Source organism: Anabrus simplex, chromosome 1, assembly GCF_040414725.1.
Source record: "Anabrus simplex isolate iqAnaSimp1 chromosome 1, ASM4041472v1, whole genome shotgun sequence".
Lineage (NCBI taxonomy): Eukaryota > Metazoa > Arthropoda > Insecta > Orthoptera > Tettigoniidae > Anabrus > Anabrus simplex.
The window spans coordinates 830,787,114-830,811,245 of record NC_090265.1 but is presented as its reverse complement, the minus strand read 5'-3'; positions in this window follow the sequence as shown (position 1 = coordinate 830,811,245).

Below are 24,132 nucleotides of genomic sequence, written 5' to 3'. Positions count from 1 at the left end.
AGATGGCGCTGTGTTGACTCACTCGCCTAGTTGGCGGTTAACTGTCGCCGTGAATACACCGTGGTCAGTTGTATGGAATAACAAATTTAATAATGGAAATGAAATATTTGATTAGGATTGCCGGTGATATTTGTATGGTAGACGTAACTATTAACGGATATGTTTAGGACAACGAACTAAGCTTCAGAAATCCAGATAAGTACAATATTTTTCATGATGTTAATACGGTGATGGGTGAGTTCTTATAAAATCCTCATTATTTGTTATGCTTGTTCATATTTTCACCTAATTCTCTATCATTGACATGTTTACGCAACGTAAAAAATTACTGTACATATATACGCATACGCATGATTTAAGTGATTTGATAGAACCTGAGGATGTTCTTGTAGAACGAAACATGTCATTCTTTGTTTATTAGTGTGTATTTTTACAGGTATGTTTATATTGATATGATTTATATTGAAATGTTGTGTGTTTGACAGACTGCCAGGTTTTCATGTCTATTATAAAATCTTCATCATGTGTTAATATATTCATCCTTACATCAATTCTGACAATATGAAATTGTTTTTAGTTCACCCATACGTTACTATGAATCAAGTTTAATGACTGACGACGAGATTGATATTGATGTTACTGTGCCAATCATCATAATGGCCGATTTCACTATAGACATCCAAAGAAATGAAAAGGGATTTGATTTTTCTCAAACATATTTAATGTGAGTGTTGTGCCCAGCAACTATCCCAGGCCATTGGGCAATTCATTCACTGACCTTACTTTCACTCGTAATATTATTCCCCAAATTTTAAATTATGTTCCTCATTTCTCATATCACATCGAGTTATTAACCATATTCCAAGTGTACCACGTCCTATTGAATAAAAATTTACTATCCACATAATATTTCTAACCAGCACATGTACCCGTGCTTCGCTACGGTATTCCACATTTCTACGTATATTATTTTACATGCAGTGAGAAAGATTATATTAAATTGCATGTCTCTTAGCATTATCCGAGAAACACCACCGACAGGACCGTACATGTTGCTTCACATTTACGGTACACGTTGGGAAGTGTTCATGATAATGGCAGGCCACGTTTCCTACTGCTATTCACTGTCGAGTTTGGGAATTTTTACTGTAACGGCAAACTCGCTTGCGTACTGCCATTCACAAAGGAGATGGAGCGTTTTCATTATAAAGAGAGAAATACACAGCAGAATAGTATTTTCACGTCTCTCTCGCTATCTACCCATTGAACAACCACGAGTTTACAGGAATAATAACGCAACTGGCATTACATTACTTCCCTGCAGTCAAGCAGCCGAAGTCGTTGCCATGGTGACCGATAGGTTCGTTGTCGGTCACTCAATGCAGAGCATGAAACCAGCAGAAAATATTAATTTTCTTCGTCATTTGATTATTAAATTAAATTATGCTCATAAAAGGTTGTTTAAAATGAAGAAAAGTTTCACATACGGTCTACGGATTTTAGAGAAAATCAATAGCACAAGAGAAAATTGTAAAAGTCCACTCGGGTATTCGCATAAACTCCCAGTCTGTTCAGTGATTTTAAAATCATATGCACATATTAACCTGATCTTGGATGAGTATACTCTAAATATGAAGTTTGGTTGAGATCTATCCAGCCGCTTCGCCGTGATGGTTGAACAGATGGACAAACAGACACGAAAGCTAAAACCCACTGATGCGGTCTTGAGTTGACCTAAAACGGTTGGAAGTCTGAAAAGTTGGCAAATCAAAGTAAATTACAGACAGCGGACCCCTACACATTGATTTATATATATAAGTAAATCTACGAAACTCTCAAAAAATGCGATCGTTACAATAATGACAACCTGCAGCCAATTTTTAATGCTGCAATCAAGAAATCCAGATTAAGGAAGTTCACGTCAGCCTTATGCTCACAGAGAGAAACAAAAGAAGAGTTGACGTTCAATTTAATTAAGTTTTATTTCTGGACAGTTCTTCCTTCCTTTCAGATTGTGTAACCAATTTTCGAGCTCGCACATTATTCAGCATGTGATTACCATGTCGGTGAATCCCCTGAAAACTCCATCTCACCACTTCATTTGTGTTCCTATCTCACGGGGACTGACTCCATTACAGTTGCAACTCGATCCCCAAGTTGATTTAAACTTCGATAACCCAGTCAAACACAGCCGACAACAACACGAGGCTAGCCAACACAATCGTTACCAAGATCCTGTAGCCGTGGGAGGTTTTATGTACACTCTTTCTGAATCTCCTACACTCATGTTTAATTATGTACACTTTAAAATTTTATTGTTTCAAAACAGAACAAAAATACACCATTATCTCCTTCTTTCTTCTATCGTTTTTCCCAAAACTCTGGGGTCGCGGGTGCGAACTCCGTCGTGCATATCGATTTGGCCCGGTTTTGCGGATGGATGCCCTTCCTGACGCCAACCCTCTATGGCGGGATGTAATCACTACTGCGTGTTCCTGTGGTGGTCGGTAGTGTGGTTTGTTGCCTGAATATGAAGGGGGGAGTGTTGGCACATACATAAACACCAAGTCCCCGAGCCAGGAGAATTAATCAGAAGCGATCAAAATCCCCGACCCAGCCGGGAATCGAACCCGGGACCCTCTGAACCGAAGGGCAGTACACTGACAATTCAGCCAACGAGTCGGAGAGAAATCACACAATTATGATGAGAATAAATATCGATTGCTACAGATACAAATAGTTTTTTTTAATGAAAATAAGAACAGACAGGATGTAAAATTATTGTATTTTATTTATCGTATGGTGTTTCGTGCCGGGAGTGTCCAAGGACTTTTTATTTTTTTTTTTTGCTCGCCTGGTTCAGGTCTTTCTATTTGTAACCCGCTGTTGTCACGTAGTCTGCTCCTGTCGAACAACACCAAGGAGTCAGCTCAAAGCTTTACGTCCACATACGACGGACGAATCGCCATCAACAGCGTCATATTCCCTCCTCACTTCATATGAAGTCCGCCTCCGTAGCGCAACGGTTCGCACTATTAACTGCCCTCCTCGGCGGCCCGGGTTCGATTCCTGGTACTGCCAGAAATTTAATAATGGCAAGAAGGCTGGTGTGTAATTGAAATGGTAGATGCAGCTCACCTGCATTGGGGATGTGCCTGAAAAGAGCTGCACCACCTCAGGATGAGGATACGAGTTCACTTTACTCCATATCAACACCGCGGAAAGGTTTGGAATTGAATCCAGGCTTTTGGCACGCAATCTGCCGGCCAACATTCTGATGATGAAACCAACGAGACTCGAACCGGCTAACCACGGTGTCAGAGCATATAGACTTCACGATTTAACGATCATGGCCAACCGCCGAGCTACAGGATTAATAACATAAGTGGGATAAATTCGAACCTAATATATCCAGGCAGGTGTCGAAGTGTTTGAACTAGGAGTTAAAATTTCGGTCCGCCTCTGTGGTGTAGTGGTTAGTGTGATTAGCTCCTACCCGACTCTGCCACGACATTTGAAAAGTGGTACGAGGGCTACAAGGGGGTGCACTCAGCCTCGAGAGTTCAACTGAGTAGAGGAGGGTGTTCGATTCCCTCCTCAACCATCCTCGAAGTGGTTTCTCACTTCTCCTCCAGGCAAATGTCGCCATAGTACCTAACATGAAGCCACGGCCGCTTCATTTCGTCTTCATTGTCTATCCCTTCCTATCTTCCCATCCCCCCCAAGGCCCCTGATCAGCATAGCAGGTGAGACAGCCTGGTCCTCCTCTCCAGTTGTATCCACGACCAAATGCCACACACTCCAGGACACTGCCCTTGATGGGGGTAGAGGTGAGAGCCGTCGCTGAGACCGGGGGAATAACCAATCCTGGAGTGTAAAAGGGTTAAATAAATGAAAACATAAACACAGACAGGACTTAAAGCGTAATTGGCATAGATTATAACCTAATATATACAGGCAGGCGTCGAAGTGTTTGAGTTAGGGATAAAATTAGGTCATTACTGGGTCATTTATCAGCTAATGAAACAATATGCTTTACGTCGCACCGAAACAGATAGTCCTCATTGCAACGATGGTATGGGAAATGGCTAGGAATGGGAAGGAAGCGACCATGGCCTTGCAATTTCCTGGTATGAAAATAGGAAAACGGAAAACCACCTTCAGGTTTGCCGACAGTGTGGTTCGGACCCACTATCTTCCCAATGCAGGCTCACAGCTGCGCGACCCTAACCACAAAGCCAACTCGCTCGGTTTTTAGCTGCTGTTTTAAAGCAACATCGCACTCATACATACAAATCGTCCCCATCACTGGGAGAAGAAGTTGGCTGAATTCGGGAAAGAGCGACGGTGACCCTTATTACGGTACAGCTCCCGTATCTGCTTGTTTTGAAAACTAAAATCCATGAAAAATCAAGCTCAAAACTCCCGACGGCCCATATCAAAACATCTATCTATCAAATGCAAGCTTATAACTGCACGACCCGTACCAAGTAGCCAACTTAAAAGCTAATTTTTACCGAGCTCGATAGCTGCAGTCGCTTAAGTGCGGCCAGTATCCAGTATTCGGGAGATAGTAGGTTCGAACCCCACTGTCGGCAGCCCTGAAAATGGTTTTCCGTGGTTTCCCATTTTCACACCAGGCAAATGCTGGGGCTGTACCTTAATTAAGGCCACGGCCGCTTCCTTCCCACTCCTAGCCCTTCCCTGTCCCATCGTCGCCATAAGACCTATCTGTGTCGGTGCGACGTAAAGCAAAAATAGCGAAGAAGATGAATTTAGCTCTCTAATAGATAGAATATCAAGAGTGGAATGACACGAGTTGTCACTCACTCCTAACGAAGAGCAACTGGGGGTTCCCAACGAGCAAAGGCGAGTCTATGCAATATATCTATAGATACATCAATGTCATTGTATGTGGATATTTACATATTACATCTCCTAAACTACTGGAGCGATTTCAACCAAACTTGGTACACTTGTGACTTAGTATCAGAAGACAAACTTCGTTGGGCAAAGACACCACAAGCGCCCTCAAATTCGAGTGGGGGGGGGGTGCGAGGGTCTGATTTATAAATATAATCGATTATAGCATCGAATCCATATTCGGGGTTGCTGCGATGAATAGTGACACTCCGGATAATTGAAAGTCCAAGTTCAGCCCCTTTAGTGCGGGGGAGGGGAAGTGAGATATAAAATAATCGAAAGTAGCGTCGAATACATAGCTCTCGGGGTAGCCGTGATGAACAGTGACACTCCGGATTTTGTATCCCTTAGGGGTGGGGGTCGAGGGGGAGTTATAAAAATAATCGAAGATAGTGTTTAATCCATTGCTTTTGGGGTCGCTGAGATGAACAGTGACACTCTGGATTTTTAAAGTCCAGTTTTGGCCCCGTTTAGGGCGGGGGCGAGAGATATATAAAATAATGGAAAATAGTGTTGAATCCATAGTTTTCAGGGTCGCAGAGATGAATAGTGACACTCCGGATGTCGTATAAGTCGAAGTTAAGCTCCAATCGGCAGGGGTGAGAGAAGGGACGAAGAAATAAAAATGTCCAAATGACAATATATTATGGATGTTTATATGTTGTTCCAGCATTTGTGTCAATTAAACTTGGTAAAAATATGATCGTCTATCTGGAAAAAATGCTGTGAGAGCAAAGCACCCCTAGAAGCCCTAATGAAGGGGGCGAAATATACTGTAATTATAACTAATGTATATTCGTGTTGAATCCATACTTCTCTGGACTACGGGAGAGATTTCAACCAAACATGGCACACTTATGACTTACTTCCAGGAGACAAACTGCGAGGAGGTATGGTAACCCTAGCACTCCTAGGGGTGGGGTGGGAAGGGCTGAGATGTAAAAATAATCGAAAATAGTGTCGAATCCATAGTTTTCGTGGTCACTAAGAAGTCAATTCGAGCTTCCACAAGGATAAAGTTTTACTTGATGATTAAATAATCGAAAACTTGAAAACAAACGCATCTAAATAACTCTAAAGCTTTATAATAGATGTTACAAATCAATACCTTAAAAAGGAATTCTATAAAAATTCACTTCGCACATAACTAACTATTAATACTAATCTTAAAAGTAAACATTCAAAAACCAACACCCTCTCTCTGGCCAAGAGATAAGGGCGGGTTACGGAGATATGATGGGGGAAGGAGGTGAGTAAAGGATATCAAGAAGGAGGAGGTGAGAAGGGATTTGGCCTCTTGGCTAACGGGTTTTCAACCATATTTTGTTTCGTTATCATTTGCAGGAGGTTTTGGTTTCTGTTATTGATTTTTTCTGATCTGGATAACGAGCATTGTTACCAAAATTTACTTATATTCTGATCTGGGAGAAAATAAAATGAAAATAACATGACTTGTTATGAAATAATTAAATAATACAAAGTAGGAATAAACGATAGATGATCCTTTTGGTAGTAGAAGACCGATGGGAGGTTGCCGACGATATGGTGCTGGAGCTTTCTTCCCCCATCACTATTCTGTTCGCTGACTGGATGCTGCAGTGTTCACTGAAGAGAAGAGTTAGGGGTGAGGCGGAATGATAGACAGGGTTCTGACAAGAGTTTCCTATGGGGTGAAATGGAAGTGTGTATTTAAGCCGGAATATGAAGTTTGAAAGTGGACATTGAGGGTTGGTGTGCGGCAGCTTGTAGGTGTCTTAGGATGAGAGGACGATGGAAAAATAGAGCGGCTGGGACTGGTAGGTGAATCAACTGTGTGGATAGATGCGATGAGTTCGGGGTTGTCAGGAGGAGGGGCGGGACGAGGTTTACATCTGCAGGCATAGGTCGGGTGTGCTTACCCACAGCAGTTGCAGACAAGGCGTTGGGCAGTGTTAGGGCACTAGTTAGTTGGATATTCTTGTAAACAATGCCTGCACTTAGGGTTCGTAGCTCGACACTTTTTGGCCATGTGTGATTTGTAAATAAGACATCTTCCGCAGCGAGTAGGTTCAACTTTGTAATGGCGTCGGTGGATGGACACACCTGAAGCCAGTTCCCTGTTGAGATCAACGGTGGTAGGCAGTAGAATTCTCACCATGTAAATTGAGCCTGTTACATTCCGTTCGGTAATCTTTACGAGGTGAAATACCTCCGGAGTTTAGATTCGGTGATGATTTCCTCCTCTCTGATAGTTGGATCTATACCACGAACCACACAGCAGAAGAGGCTATGTCTGGGTGGTGGTGGTAGTATCTTGAGCGCTGGTCGTGATAAAAGCTTGAAGGGAGCGGTAAGCTCCTCCAATGACAGAGTGAGCTTTTGGGCGGCGAGATCTCCATTCAACTTGGTGATAATGCCTTTAGGGGTTGGCCGTATGTCTGCAATCTCTGCACGGCGCATATTAAATTTAATGAGGGTGAAAAGGATGTTGCGTGGGGAGTGGAACTGCTGAGTTGGATTTTCAAGGAGATTGATTTGGTGGGGTCTGAAGAGAGCGCGAATTGTTGAGTGGTGCAGGTGTCGCTGCTGGTGGTGACGGCGTAATGATACATGTCGATCCAGTTCGCGGCTCTGTAATATTTGGTTGTGTTGTAAACAAGGTTGGGTTTACAAAAACACAACTTCTTTATTTACTTCACATGTAAAATTACAATATTTATACTAACAAAACTGAAAGTTATCTCGAAGCAAATTGAACTATGAATTTGGAAAAGAGTCTGTCTTTGTACACTATATACACGTTGGAGTATTCACGTTCACTACTATTTCGGAAAGATAGTCCTTGTGACATGAAAAGTTCTTGATAGTCGAAAACTACCAGAAGCACTGACGTAAATATCTCAGAGAGTCCTTCCTTGTTGAAGTGTCTGAGTTCATTAACGTAAGTTCAATGACTGAAGAGTTCCTACTTAGCAAAGCTAAGTTGATAATGGGAGCTTGCATTAGCTAGGGAATGATAGTGGCATATAATGGTAAGACTGGGCATGGACAGCGGAATAGACAAGAGGAGCGGTGACCCGAGGTGAGACCTCTTACTGCCAGAAATTCAGTCCACCTGGCCGAAGCACATTTTCAAGAGGAGTAGCCTCCGTGCTCGACGTAGGGTGTATTCTGGAGCTGGACACCGGGGTCAGTGGGCGTCTGGACAGACTAGGAGCTCCTTTTTATAACACACACGACGTTCCAGGCACGCGCACTGAGAGCTGCGCGTCGAGGCTCGAAGAATAACACACTGGCACGCGTGTAGCTGGCTGGCGGATCGAGAAGGGAGCGACGGACATACAACAGTGGAGAAGGCAGAAACGTCTTCTGTCCTCTCGGCAAGCTTGGAGCTGGAAAGAGAGCCCACAGAATTAGTAATACCAGTCCGGAGGTGAAAACTCAATTCTAGCACCACTCAGTCAATCGTCTATACACTTTTGAAGTGTTAGAGTTTGGTGTGTGGATGTCGACGGACGTAAAGACTTATGCTATGGTATAAAGTGTCGATAGAGCCGCTGCAGTCGATGAAGAATGCGTTGAGACACCACTGCAAGCCTCCTTGTGGGACAATGCATCGACTGTGCACTAGGGTAAGCATGTTCCTCCACTTGTATAAATGCGTGCCTTTGGCCTATATATCAAAAATAAGTTCCCAGGAGGGAACCATCAATTGCAAATGTTGTAAAACAATCTTGTAGCAATCTTGTAAATTTTATCAGCAAATACGTGCACTTTAATGTTCTGTAGCATAGACTACACCAAGCTACTAGTATTCTACGAGGGCGAACCAAAAAGTAAGTCACACTAACAAATTATTGCCATTTATGAAACTACCTACAGATATGCAACACGCCTATGACAACATACAATGTAAGTCCCCAAGAGACTGTAAACCTTTCTCGGAACGGTTAACCAACTTTTCGATATCGGAGGCGTATAAATCACCTCCAGCGCTACGTAACCATCTGGAGACGGCTGCTCTCACCTCCTTGTCGTTTCGAAATCGTCGTACACCGAGATCCGTTTTCAGCTTACCTAACACATGATAATCGCATGACGCTAAGACTGGACTGTGTGAAGAATATTGCCGCACCTACCACTTGAATCGCTGCAGCTGTTCGGACGTTTCGCGTGAGGTGTGAGGTGTTTGCATTATCGTGAAACAAAATCACACCGGCGCTCAATATTCCCCGCCGCATTTCTTTAACTGCCTTACGCATCCGGTTCAATGTTTGACAATACGAAGCCGAATTAATCGTCGTGCCTTTCGGCATAAATTCCACGTGCACCACACCCTCCATGTCAACGAACACTGTCTCCATTACCTTTCCTGCTGAAGGTTGGACCTTTGCCTTCTTTCGTGGTGGCCATGTCGTGTGCACCCATTCCATTGATGTTCTTCTTGTTTCGGGGGTGAAGTGGTGGACCGACGTTTCATCCCCTGTGATGATTCGCCGTAGAAACTCGTTACCCTCCACAGAATACTGTTGCACAAATGCCAGTGACGATTGGAAACGTTGTCCCTTGTAAACATCGGTGAGCAGATGTGATACCCCTCTTTAACACAGTTTACGAAATCCAAGGCGTGGATGAACAATAGAGAACACACTGCCACACAAAATGTTCAGTATGCAGGCAGTTTCCTGCAGTGTTATGAGCCGATTCCCTCTAATTATCCCATCCAGACGCTCAACATTTGCAACGGTACTGGACGTGGCGGGCCTGCCTTCGCGTTATTCGTCCGCGAGATCCGTGCGGCCGGCATCAAATTGTTTACACCACCGTAAAATACCTCGGCTAGATATTGCACGCTCAACATATACAGCGGTGATGTCACGATGAATGTCCGTGCAATTGAGCCGGTTATCCCATAGAAATCTGATCGTTGCACGCACCTCCAATTTGGAATGAATATCCAATTGACACGCCATTGAGCCTAGCCGGCACTGCAGACGAGATAGCACACCAACGTTCCTATCGGACGTGTTAGCAGTTACTGTAGCTTGCTCCGCATTGGACACGGTCACGACACACAGCTTGCTCTCGCGGCGAGCTAGGGTGACATACGTCTTGATTCGCCCTCGTAGTAATAGAAATAATAATATTAAAGGAAACAATCTCCTTTAGATTATGTGATATTTAGTACAAATTTCATAAAAGGGAATGTGGAAATCATAACAGAGCGAAGGAATTCGCGGAGGTCTGAAGCGGTGCCAGCTAGCTACGTAAAACATGCAAGTTTAAGGCCAATCGGATCGCTTATACGGTCCTTCCGCACATAAGTGGACAAAGACTAACAACCTCCTGTATATGAAACTCAGTAGACGTGTAGTCTGTGAAGAATTGAAACGTGAAGTGCTCGTTTGTGAAACCTACCTCCTAACGAGAAGAATATCAACAAATACTTCCCTTTGAGAGAGAGCCCGCATAGAGTGGGGTGGTTATCTGTGCACTCTGTAGTTGCACGTGTTTACTAAAGTGTATCTACGTAACAATGTGTAAGATCGTGCTGATCAAATGAATTTGCGCATGCTCGGAGTGCTCTGGCGGCACCAACATGAATTACAACAGTGCGGAGTAAGGAGGTGAGGCTGGGGAATTGGCGCATCATGCAGATGTCCCAGGCAGAGCTCGTAGCGGCAGCGAGAATTCGAGCTACTGTGGCATTACACGCTAACTGACAATAATAATAATAATAATATCAACCTACAATCATAGAGAAACAAAAGAGGAAAATTCTCGGCAAAATCCAGTACCAAAATAGGAAACTAGCATTTGGATGAAAAAGAAACCACAGGAAACGTATCAACTCACATTTAAAAAAAATCAGGGATACAAGTAGAAAAAGGCGACTAGAATTCTACGGGTACGTACAAAGAATGGATAAGAACAGGCTGACAAATACACTTTCATACCTACGGAAGTGTGAAAATTATTAAACTCGAAGGAAATGTTACAAAATTAAAGGGCTTTAGGTTTAGTTTACGCCCCCCAGTTATCTTTGCAATTCGCACAAATAAACTTCCTGACATTCAGTCAAATACTAATTCGACTAAATAAGATTTGTGAAATATAACTTATAATTTTTAAATATTGCGTTGAGTTTACATCTTTCTATTTTGTCAGTTGGCACTCTTTTAATACCATTTTCCATGAGTTTTTATAGTACAGTACAGAGCATAGTGAATTATATCAAGTAAAATAAAATATCACATAACCAGTACCTGTAATTGCATTTTATCTACTTACACTCAAAAGCGAGGAGAGAATTCATCAAAAATGAATATAAATATTGATATAAGAACGCAAATTAGCTACAGTGTCATCATTGATGTAATTTAATGAAAATATAGGCTGACTTTTGTTCTATAATTTACTTTAAACAGACAAATGAGTCGTGAAAGGGTTCGACTGCAACACAACGATTCTTGGGGACATTGGTACGGGCAGGGAAAGAAAAGTAAAAGGAAACTGGTATTTATCTATTAATTTTCACACTCTCGTAGCAAATTCTCTAAAAGACTGGAACAATTGGTTAGTAGAAATAAACTAGTACCGAAAAATCATTCAAGACAGAACAAAATTTAGAAGCTTAGTAAGCAAAGATAAATTTACAGTGTATCTTAAATGAAAACATTCGGGATGGACAGATTAATGCAGAAAGAAACTCAGTGAACGAATGAAGGGATACTGGGGAAGAAGGAAGAAACATTGTACTAAATGAGTTCAAACGTGCTCCTTACGTGGCCATAACGAGTCAAGAAATGAGCATCCAAAAGAGAACCACATTCAGAAACGAGATACAGGCGTTTGAGGGATTCCAGGAACCAGAAACAGCGTCCGAGAAGAAACATCAGTCGGATGAAAAGAAAGAAGCTGCAAACAAGAGAACGAATGAATACTGGCGACAAAGTAAACTGTAATCCTCAAGATTATTTACGTGGTCCATAAAAGACAAAGTCACCTCCGTAAAGGCCATGAAGGCCCTTGGAGGAGTGGAATGTAAAAGCTTCTACCATTGTTAACCGCGGCACTTGATGGGGTAGTGTGGTTAGCTGTACGCCCGGCCGCCTTTACCACCAGGAATTAACCTGGTACTCATTTTTGGTGTACGCTAAGTGAACCTCAGAGCCATATGCACCTCTGGAAGTGGAAATCTCGTTTCTTAAATTTTACGACTTCCTGACGGGGATTCGAACCCACGTCCTTCCATGCGAACCGAGCACACCTTTACCGCCTCGGCCAGGCAGCCCCTTTACGTGGTCCATAGCTGGCCAAAATATAATAATAATAATAATAATAATAATAATAATAATAATAATAATAATAATAGTAGTAATAATAATAATAATAATAATAATAATAATAATAATAATAATAATAATAATAATATGGTCTCAGGTCCCGTGTGAAGGCATTTTATTTTGACGGCATATGGCTGAATGCTCATCAAATTCGACGTTACATTTTACACTAGGTCTACTAGGTAGCAGAGTAAACCAAATCTCTCTTGGGCGTCTATGGTTGAGTTTCAATGACTTCTCGTGTGAATGCCAAATGCGTCATTAGAGATATTTTATATGCCGACATCATACAACATGGATTGTCGAATGCACTTTTGCCCGCCCTTCAATAATCCTACTACCACTGCCGGGTTTGAACCCGCGAATCTTGAGAGCAGAAGGCTGACTTTTGATCCCAAGTCCCTTCCGTAAAAATGAAACTGATCCCAGGAATGAAGCTGTACTGGAGGCGGGAGATGTCAAGTTTTGATGACAAATGGCATAATGTCGGCTTCAGCGGTGAATCGCACTGTTGTCCTCGCTGCAATGATCCTTGCAATCCTGTACGACGACGCACGGGTCAGAGGGTCTGCACCGAACTTATTCTTGACAGGAACACAGTGCCATTATCAGGCATTTCCACCTAGGTAGCTATTGGTTTTCCTGTAAAATCTCTGCTAGTGATTGTTGAGGGCACAGTGACTGCTCGTCAGTATGTGGACTGGGTTTTCAATCCAGTGGTTGTCCCTCTGATAGCGACCATGGCAAATGGCAAATTCCAACAGTACAATGCCCCTCCTTACACTGGAGGCATCTCCAGAAACGCTCTCCAAGGTACTGTGCTCTTACCGTGACCCACCAGGTTCCCAGAACATGTATATGACATGATGGTTACCCGCCTGCACAGCTTCCCTCAGCCATGCCGAACAGCGGATGAACTAACCTTCACGCGTGGGCCGCAGTTCCGCACGATACGATTCAGAGCCTTGCAGTCACCATACAGGATGCAGCAAAGTGTTGCAGCATGTGCTGGACAAACACCGTAATGACCCGTGTTACAAATGCACTCGAAGACACCTGAACACCTGTCATCAACGTCCATGACGGGGTGTAGGCACATATCTTCATGGTGTTCCAGTTTTATTTTTCGATGGTGTGTTTTCTTTCTCCAGTGGGAGGACACTAAATAAGTTAAACATATCAGAAGTGAGACAATCAAACGAGAGTAAAGGGTACTAAAGAAACGAACTTGCAAAAATAGGTTGGTGTGTAGCTTCAATGGTGCACTCCGTTATCGCCTTTGGGCCCTTCTTCAACGGCAAGCGGTTCCCTTCCCTTCCTTACCTTACGATTTTACGTGATGCTGACTATTCTTCTTTCGTTATTGACACATACATCATGATATTTTACTTTTAAGGTTGCATTCGGGAGATAGTGGGTTCGAACTCCACTGTCGGCCGACCTAAATATGTTTTTCCGAGGTTTCCAATTTTCACATCAGGCTAATGCTGGGGCTGTACCTTAATCAATGACACAGTCACTTCTTTCTCACTCCCAGCCCTTTCCTACTTATCCCATTGGCCTCTTAAGACCTATCTGTGTCTGTGCAACATAAAGCAAATTGTAAAAAGTAAGATTTTTAAGAAAAAGATTCCGCACAAATGCACTTATTACGAGCAAATTCTGATTTTTTAACAGAATGAACAACTTAGTTTCTCGAGAAAGCCAACGGCCTCCGGGGTCGACTAATGCACTTTCCTTCGGTCGGCACTGCGAAGCTCACGAGGGATAGAGGACAGGTATGATTGACCGGTTACATTTCTTCTTCCTTCTCTTAACTCACGGTGTATCCAGGTCTAAACAAATATTTCGCATGTTACGATTTCACGACACATCAAACTTGTTTTCAGTATAGTATGCATTGCATTCTAGGACAAAGTCTGGGACGCACAGCTATTGACGCTAAAGCCACCTCAGGCTCGAAATTTGTCTGGTAAGTCACGTCGGTCAATTAAACGACTTCACTTTTGAGGTCGGTGGTATGCAGATAAGCCGGCCCCGTGGTGTAGGGGTAGCGTGCCTTCCTCTCACCCGGAGGCCTCGGGTTCGATTCCCGGCCAGGTCAGGGATTTTTACCTGGACCTGAGGGCTGGTTCGAGGTCCATTCAACCTACGTGATTAGAATTGAGGAGCTATCTGACGGTGAGATAGCGGCCCCGGTCTAGGAAGCCAAGAATAACGACCGAGAGGATTCGTCGTGCTGACCACACGACACCTCGTTATCTGCAGCTCTTCGGGCTGAGCAGCGGTCGCTTGGTAGGCCAAGGCCCTTCAAGGGCTGTAGTGCCATGGGGTTCGGTTCGGTTCGGTATGCAGATAGCACGTAGTGAGCTGTCGTTAACACAATAATAGTACCCATTCCTGCTACTGATCGCATTCGAATTTTGATACTGCTGCAAGGTGGATAATGATAAGTGGATGTCACCGCTCATGTCGGATTGATATCCCCAGAGTTTGGAAAAAGTTCAGGAAGACACGAACGATTGCTTATCAACAAAGGACGGGACTTCTATGCAAAACAGCTGGCGGGGAGGATCGGTATTTGTTGCTTTTATCACGTCATAGGCCCACTGGTACTGCCACCCCGTTCTGCAAGGTATTTTGGAGGGCCACCGGAGTGAATGTGTCATATAAGACTGTGCGAACATGGTTGCAAGACTGAGAACTAATAACAAGGAGACCTTTATCAAAAGCCCATTTTAAACCACACAGTAGGACAGCTCGTGTAAGAGTAGTTTGACCAGATGTCACATCAAAGACTTGTGTTAAAAATCCATAACTATGGCGTTCAGGCTGATGTCGTTTTTGGTGGGCCGGAAGAGGAACTAAATCAGACCAAACCACAATTACTTCTGGAGTAATTCAGGATAGTGTGATAGGCCCCTCCTATACACGATTTATGCTCTCTACTTACCGAACTGTGTAAATTCGACCATGACCCAGTATACCCATGACGCAGTCATTTACAGAACCAGAATCTGGATAGTATAGCTCTGTAAATAAAATGTGTACAAATGTTAAGAATTGTAAATATGTAAGAATAAATAGAGCTTGACGATCACTCCAGAACCAGCCTATTTTACGTGCAATCCAACTACCGCCTTCTAACTCCATCAAACTGCTCGATATTCATATTTTGGTCAATCTAAAATGGAATAAGCACGTGGAGGAAGTGATGTGTAAGGCATACAGAGGACTAGGTTTGGTCCACAGATGTCTCTCTGGAGGAAGAAGAAGTAAAGTCCTACGAACGACTTATATTTCCCTGGTACAGCCAATACTAATCGTTTTCGTTCCTGGCACCCAACGACAACGGAAAATATGAGGAAACTAGGTGTCCAGCGACGAGCAGAAAGTACAATTAACAAACACATCCCTCTAAAAAGAGCCAGGTCATTGCCATCAGTGAACTCGTTATGTAAACAAATAGACGTAGCCTTCCTTAAGAAATCACTGACAGGCAACGCACACCTCTCCCCTTTCCACAGCTTGCAGCTTAATTACTGCTCAGTTAAGAGAAGCCAAAGAGCTACTCTTGTCCCACCCCTCGCCAGAACAACCTCATATTTAATTGGATTTTCCTTTTCTTCTTCTTTTTACAATTTACTTTACGTCGCACCACCACAGACAGGTCTTATGGCGATGATGTGATAGGAAGGGCCTAGTAGTGGGAAAGAATTGGCCGATGCCTTAATCAAGGTACAGACCCAGCATTTGTCTGATGTGAAAACGGGAAACCACGTAAAACCCCTTCAGAGCTGCCGACAGTGGGGTTCGAATCCACTATCTCCCGGATGCAAGTTCACAGCTGCGTGCCCCTAACCGCACAGCCAACTCGCCCGGTTAAACGAATTTTACACACGGTCTGCTCTTCTCTGAAATCTTCTACCATCTAAAGCAAAACTGCTTCCTCCCCCTCAATTCCTCCCCGCAGTACAGGAAATGGTCCGCCTCTGTGGTGTAGTGGTTAGTGTGATTAGCTGCCACCCCCGGAGGCCCAGGTTCGATTCCCGGCTCTGCCACAAAATTTGAAAAGTGGTACGAGGGCTGGAACGGGGTCCACTCAGCCTCGGGAGGTCAACTGAGTAGAGGTATGTTCGATTCCCACCTCAGCCATCCTGGAAGTGGTTTTTCATGGTTTCCCACTTCTCCTCCAGGCAAATGCCGGGATGGTACCAAACTTAAGGCCATGGCCGCTTCCTTCCCTCTTCCTTGTCTATCCCTTCCAATCTTCCCATCCCTCCGCAAGGCCCCTGTTCAGCATAGCAGGTGAGGCCGCCTGGGCGAGGTACTGGTCATCCTCCCCAGTTGTAGCCCCCGACCCAATGTCTCACTCTCCAGCACACTGCCCTTGTGGCGGTAGAGGTAGGATCCCTTGCTGAGTCCGAGGGAAAAACCAACCCTGGAGGGCAAGCAGATTAAGAAAGAGGGCCTGCTTGGCCGAGGCGGTAAAGGCGTGCTTGGTTCACCTGGAAGGACGTGGGTTCGATTCCCCATCAGGAAGTCGTGAAATTTAAGAAATGAGATTTCCACTTCCGAAGGTGCACATGGCCCTGCGAATCACTCACCCTTCACCAAAAATGAGTACCAGGTTAATTCCTGGGGGAAAAGGTGGCTGAGCGTTAAGCCAGTGCCGAGGTTACGGATAGTGGACGCCAGTACCTTTCTAAAGGTAGTTGGTAGAGCGTAAAGCCAATAACATTGTTATTATTATTCCTTTACCTTCCAGCCCTCCAGGGGCGTTCACGGCCTGTACGAAGATGACTGGGCTTTGCTTTGCTCTTCTGCTTTTACCATGGTATCAGGGCCAGTGGAAGCGTACGCTCCTTTCTGAAGTCATTGTCATAAGCTTGCGCTCATAAGGAGCATTAGAGTCTGCAGATGATCCGGTTAGAGACAGAACAAACCCTTAATCCTTGAGAGCATCGTGTTTTGAGTTGGGATCATATTTGGTATACGCACGCCTCTAATTCCTATCCAAGCTAACATTACTGGTCTCGTATACAGAGATTTCATCCTCCAACCTGTAGTTACAGGATTTTCTGCCGCTGTGGGTGAGAGTTTTACAACAGTGGAAGTTAACGCTCGTGTCCATCGAGGCAGACTGGCCTTTGAGGCATAGAGTGAATGGTGTGATTAGCGTATTCTGCGGACATGAGCTCTGTTGATCATGCACGGTGTGGGCTGTAGAGATTAATTGCCACCATCATAATCTTCCTGCAAACATTCAATAACTGCCATCTGCCAGCTCATTGAGCAGTTTATTTATTGATCTTAATTTTACTCGTAATATAACTCCCGAACATTTAAATTATGTCCCTTCTTTCTTTCCTAATCCGTTTACCCTCCAAGGTTGGTTTTATCCTCGGACTCACTGAGGGATTCCACCTCTTCCTGGAGCGTGATACTTTGGGTCGGGGGACACAGATGGGAGGAGGACCAGTACCGCGCCCAGACGCCTCGCCTGCGATGCTGAACAGTGGCCTTGTTGGAGGATTGGAAGGTTGCAAGGGATAGAGAAGGAAGAGGGAAGGAAGTGGCCGTGGCCTTAAGTTATGAACCATCCCGGCATTTGCCTAGAGGAAAAGCGAGGAAACCACGGAAACCGCCCCCCCCCCCCCTTCACTCAGTTGACTTCCCGAGGCTCAGTCAATGCGCTCCATCCCTCGTACCAATTTTCAAATTTCGTGGCAGAGCCTGGAATCGAACCCGGGCCTCCGGGAGTGGCAGCTAATCACACTAACCACTATACCACAGAGACGGATAAATTATGTCTCTCTCGTATCACAAACCCATACCACACAGAGTTATTAGTGGTGTACCACATTCCAAGTGTACCATGTTCTATTGACCGGGCAAGTTTGCCGTACGGTTAGGGCCGTGCAGTTATGAGCTATGAGTTATGAGCGGGAGATAGTGGGTTATAATCTCCTGTCGGCAGGCCTGAAGATATTTTTTCTGTGGTTTCTCATTTTCACATCAGGCAAATCCTGGGGCTGAATCTTAATAAAGGCCAGGGCCACTTCCTTCCCACTCCTATCCCATTGTTGCCATAAGATCTATCCTTGTCGGCCGACGTATTACAGATTGTAAGAAGAAAAAGCGTTCTATTGAATAACATTTTTGATCGACATAATCTCTCCTTATTTCTGATTAAAAAAAGTCTACGCAACCCTTAAAATCCTGCGGTCGTTAAAATAGTGACAGCCCACCGCCAAATTGTTTGTAACGAAACTCGTTTCATGCTGTTTGTCAGATCGCACATTTGTGTTATTAATGTGAGCAATGTTTTCTTAATACTTTGTTGTTTATTGGAAATAATTCTCTTATATCAAACATTACCAATCATATCACAGATGAAACGCAGAAGAAAACATAAAACCCTAAAATGACGCTCCAAAATTTTTGACTTTCCAATTTTTTCAAAAATCTGGAAAATTAATTTTATTATATCTCTGCTATATCAGGCTCTTATTAAGATCATAGCCCTCCCTATTTGGTGGCTAGGAGAGAGGAGTGTCCATCCATTCATGAATGCATGAGCAGCTCATCCAGGCATGCAGTCATCCATCCTTTCATTCGTACAATCACTCGATAAATTCACAATGTCTATTGTAAGCTAAGGAGAAATGTGTACGGCCTCCTCACCAAACAAATACTCGCACTAATTAATAATGAAGGTAGAATAAATGTTGTCCTAGACTATAAAATACTTAATGTGTAGGACAAAAATAAATACTTTTTCAAAAACAATATAATGTAGAGATTAGGTGCAAAAAGTTATTTGTTTTAAGTGTAATTTTTAAGATAGCAGTAGATACATTTAAATGTAACTAGAAAAACATTCATGTATCAAAATAATATGAATTGCTATAAATGGTTACTCTCTCTTCAGTTCTAGGTGATCCGGAACTAGAAGATGGGAGTGATCTGTTCTATTCTACGAAGAGCATTGAATCGGTGAAAGAAACAACATTTTATTGGAAAACTTCTAACTTTAGTTAATATTTCAATGTCCAAAATTCATATTGTTTAGTGTGCAGAGTTTTCCTCATGATAGGGTATTACTATCATAATGTATAACTTTCATTTCCGTGTTGACGACTTATTTGATAGGAATCCGACGAGGGATGTTCCACCATTCAACACTTTATATAATGTGTATAGTTTATATATTTAATATACCTTTAATAAAGGTATAAATAATACATATTATATAAGATGTTGAATGGAGGAACGTCCATCGATTGATTCCTATCATACAGGGTATTACTATTGTTACGTACCAGCCCCGTGTTAGCCCTTTACGGTACTTCCAGGAAGGGGCTAGTGACTCACACGATCTGGGATCTCCCAGCTGGCCGGCTTCTCGTCGGCCGGCTTACCTGTGAGTTTCTTGGAGATTCAACGGGAATGTTCTGCCTCGCGAAAATTCTGGCTCACATAACCCGAGCTACAAAAAGGGAGGCTAGCCGCGGACAGTCAGTCACAGTTAGGCTCCGTGGTGGAGCTATAGTCAGTGTTAGACTCCGTAGTGAAGTCTGTGTATTACGGTCGGTGGTTGGACTGAGGGAGACAAAGATGTTGGCTGTCGCTAGTGTCCCACCGAGGTCTGAACCAGGAACTGCTGTTGTGGTCTCGGAGAGACCGGTGAACGGGTGGGCTGGAGAAGACAGAACGGAAGAATGTACTGTGTGTTCGTGTATTTCTGTAGGCTGAGGCTCGGCGTGAGTCAGCGAGGGAAGCTGCTACCGTGAGTGTAAGGTTAAATGGACTTGTATTAATGTTAGATGTTGTGAGTATCGTCCTGCTGTTGAATACTGCTGAGCTGTTTAGTTGTTCACTGCATGTGGCTGTGTGAGTTACTGGACTGTCTGTGGAGTAGAACCAACGAGCAGTCATCGTGTGTCGAGTGACCCGTAGTCCTGTGTTCAGATCCAGCTGTCCACACACAGCTGCTGTATGAGATGACTGGACTTGGAGAAGTGAAAGTAAGGATTAAGCGTCCGCAGGTAGAGCAACGGGCTGGACCGCCTGCTGTGCCGTAAGGAAGAGAGCGACTTGTAAATAGACAGTAATTAGAGAGTGTGGCCATTCATGGTTAATTAGAATTGTGAGGGTATGTGCATTTATTGGGTCATCAGTTTTGAGGTTGAATTCGGGAGAAGCCCTGAAGAAGATTATCCGTTTTTTCCCATTTTCACATCAGGAAAGTGCTGGCTGGGGCTGTACCTTAATTGAGGCCACGACTGCTTCCTTCCTTGCCCTTTCCTATCCAATCGTATCTGCGTCGGTGCGACTAAAAGCAAGTTGTAATATTATATATATTAATTGATTTCTTGTAAGTACCACAGGAGGAGAGGAAAAAATTTGGCAGAGTCTGACAGACGTATAAGATACCAGTTGAGAATCAAAGTTTGCCATAGATGAAACATTTTATTACGAATATTAGCTAATTTCATTGGCATGGGAGCTCAAGCCTCATAATTATAATGGATGCCAGTATATCACGTTCTATACTGCTCAATATAGAAAGTGCTCTTGTCTCCACACGTGTCGATTGGGTATTTCACCGGTTTCCATTCAAATGTTCGGTTGAATACGAAGCGTTCTCTTGAACCAAAACAATTGTACCATGTCAAGACATTCCCTATCAGATTATAAATTTCCACCACGTGGTAGTATCTCTGTAGACAGGATGATGTTATTAAAGGTGTAAATATATGGCGGCACGTGCCTCACAATAGTATACCGAAGGCTGCCGTGAACTTATTAAAACCACGCCGTGTTCATTCTCCATGGACACCGTGCTAAGAGCAGTACAATAAGAGTTACATCAAATCTAGACTCACTGTCAACCTACTTGATATGGAAAACATTCCGGAATAAAAATATATTTAAATAATGGACGGAAATATTTGGTAAGTCTCTTTTACCTTCACCTTCGTATATTTTTGGCTTGCTCAACTCCTTTTGACTCATTCCTTCCTCAACTTTGACCTTTGCAGCTTTGTTGCTGGCTCAGTCCGGTGGTCTTTGAATGTGCTCAAAACATCAGCCTTGTGTCGAGGGATTTATTGGCACGTAAAATACTCCTGAGGGACAAAATGTCCGTATCTAGAAATCTCCGTATATCATAAAAGTAGTTAGTGAGACGTAAACTTATTTCTTATGGTCCACTATGGATTTCGTTAAGCATCATTCATTTCTGGTTCTTCTTCTATCGATAAGCCCAGTAATTTTTCGTCGTTTTGGAACGCGCTTCTGTACGTTCTTTCGACCCCATATTGCCGGTCCATTTCCAATTTCTGTAAGTTCATCGTTTGATCTCGGAATCGCGTAATGTTGTTTATGGTCTTCCTGTAATAATATCCATTATATTCTGCATCGAGTGGTATGTTCTTTTTCTCCATGTCCTTCTTTTCTCTTTTAAGCCAATTAATTCGTGTCTTCCTGTTCTCCTTGTATTCCACAATTCTCTCAGCGTTCCTTTGATGTATCTGTAGAAATAGAGTCTTCTATTTTTAAATGATATTGTGATTTACCTCTGTCTTATTGTATAAAGGTCGATTCACACATCTCCGGGACGTGACGGCGACATCCGTGACGTGACAGCGTCTTTCGTGAAAAAATATCGTCGCCTCTTTAACGAAGCGAGGAGTTCCAACACTTCTGTTGACGGCATTTGTCGTGACCTTCAGTGGTTCTCCGTGATCTGTACCGGCAAAACGCATTCGCTCGCCAACGACATTTTCTTGTTTTCACGGACGTGAATATTCTCTTCGCGCCTTTCCACTTCTCAGTTAACTCGGAATGCTGTGGTTATCTGTGTAAGTTCTAACTGATCCTTACCTCCCTAAATGAAGAAATAACTGCTGATTGCATTAATAAAGGCACACACTGTTTTATATAATTTAGCTGACTTGAAGAAGCAGAAGCGTGCATGGGATGAAACAGGAGAGAAAATGGAAGTTGAACGTAATTACAACATTTTATTACTTTTCTCATTTAAGAAAATATTTGTGTGATATTGGATGCAAATATAGTGAAGTTAGTAACATTATAAAAAATAATATAGACCTGTATAATATAATAATGTTGTAGTATTAATAATATTATTACAAATTGACACTCTTGGAACTTGACATATATTAGTATTTCCTTCGGTGTAATTGCGTGTCTCCAAAATGTTGAAGTTTCGACCTCCTTTAACAGCAAACTGAATGTATTTTGGCTCATTCTGAAATTCATCAAGCCCTTATACAGAGTAGAAAATGTTCTTTCTAAACCGCTGCATGTCCATATAGGATAAACTCACTGTTTCTAACTTTCCTCCACTTCATCCAAGCTACCATTGACAGGTAATCCATCATCACTAAAATTCATCATGGAACACTTGACTACTGACGTAACTGCACGAAACTAAAGTGTGTCAACAGACGTGATAAATTCATGAAGGAAAGAACAGATACGGAAACAGAGAGCACCGTCACGTCCTGAAGGTGTGAATCGACCTTTAAGGTCTGCACACACCAACGCGGGGTACGGAATCGGAAGCGTCGCGAACTAGTATGAGTACAGCGGGATATGGATCAATTTACACCCGTGCGTCACTCTCCCGCCTACATGGCGGGATTGCTGCGAACCATTTTCAGTTCGCAGCATGCAGCGTTTTCCCGCGTCCCGCATTCATTGTGACAGTAGCGATGGCGACTGAACTGTTGACAGAGTGCGTCAAGAAACATCCAATGCTTTACGACATGAGTAATAAAGATTACAAGAATGTAAGGAAGAAAGATGTTGTGGGATGAAATATGAAAAGAACTGCGTATACCTGGCATCAATTCTCTAATTATCACTGTTTGTGACTTCCTTTTGCACACATTTCTCCGTTCGTAAATTTCCATATGCATGTAAGATGTGTACTAAAACTAGATATACACTGTTGTTATGCATGCCGAGGGACTCCACAAATTTCTCACGATCAGCGAAGGCTACAGCGAGTGGTCGTCGTGCATCATTGTCAACAATTTCAAAGGCTTCAAGTCCTGATTCCGGTGGATCTAAATCTTTGTAATATGCCGAATTTTCTCTCGGGAAATTGTGCAGAATGCACGTTGTTCTAATGATTATCTTAGCTGTGTCCACATGAACGTCCATGGGTCTGTGTGAAGACAAGGACGAACTTCGCAGCGACCTCGGGATTGTAGGTTTCGCTCCCGCTCCCGCTTCCCGCTTCCCACGTCCCGCGTTGGTGAGTGCAGACCTTTATTCCGCACTTGGTCGCAGTCGATTTCTTGCCCACTTTCCTAGGCCCTGGTATTATCCTCAGAATGTTTCTCAATGTTTTCTCGTATGCACTTCCTGTTCAATGAAATGCATTTAAACCATGTAAACTTTCTGGCTTTATCATAGTGTGGTAGTGTGAGTTCTGCAGTGATTGTGAGTGATTTAAGCTGATATGCTGCTTCCATCTTTTTTGCCCATTCCCGTAACGCCATTCCTAGTAGTCTTGTAGGAGCTATCCACTCCCCAAATTTCTGTACTCTGTTCCATACTTAGTGACAATATTCTGTGTGGTGTTTCTTTTGTCCTGTATCATTAGTTCTGTCTTCTCGTACGATATTTGAAGTTCCGTCTTTACAGCAATCTCCTGAAGCATTTCAATCTGTACCTTAGGTGTTTTTGTGTCACCTGCCAGTATCGCCAAATCGCCTGCGAATGCTAGACAATCAATTTTCATTCCAGGCCTTCCCAGCACTATTCCATTTTTCACTCCAAGTTCTGTAAACCTCTTCCTCCATTCTCTGACCACCTTTTCGAGTGCAATATTGAATAGGATTGG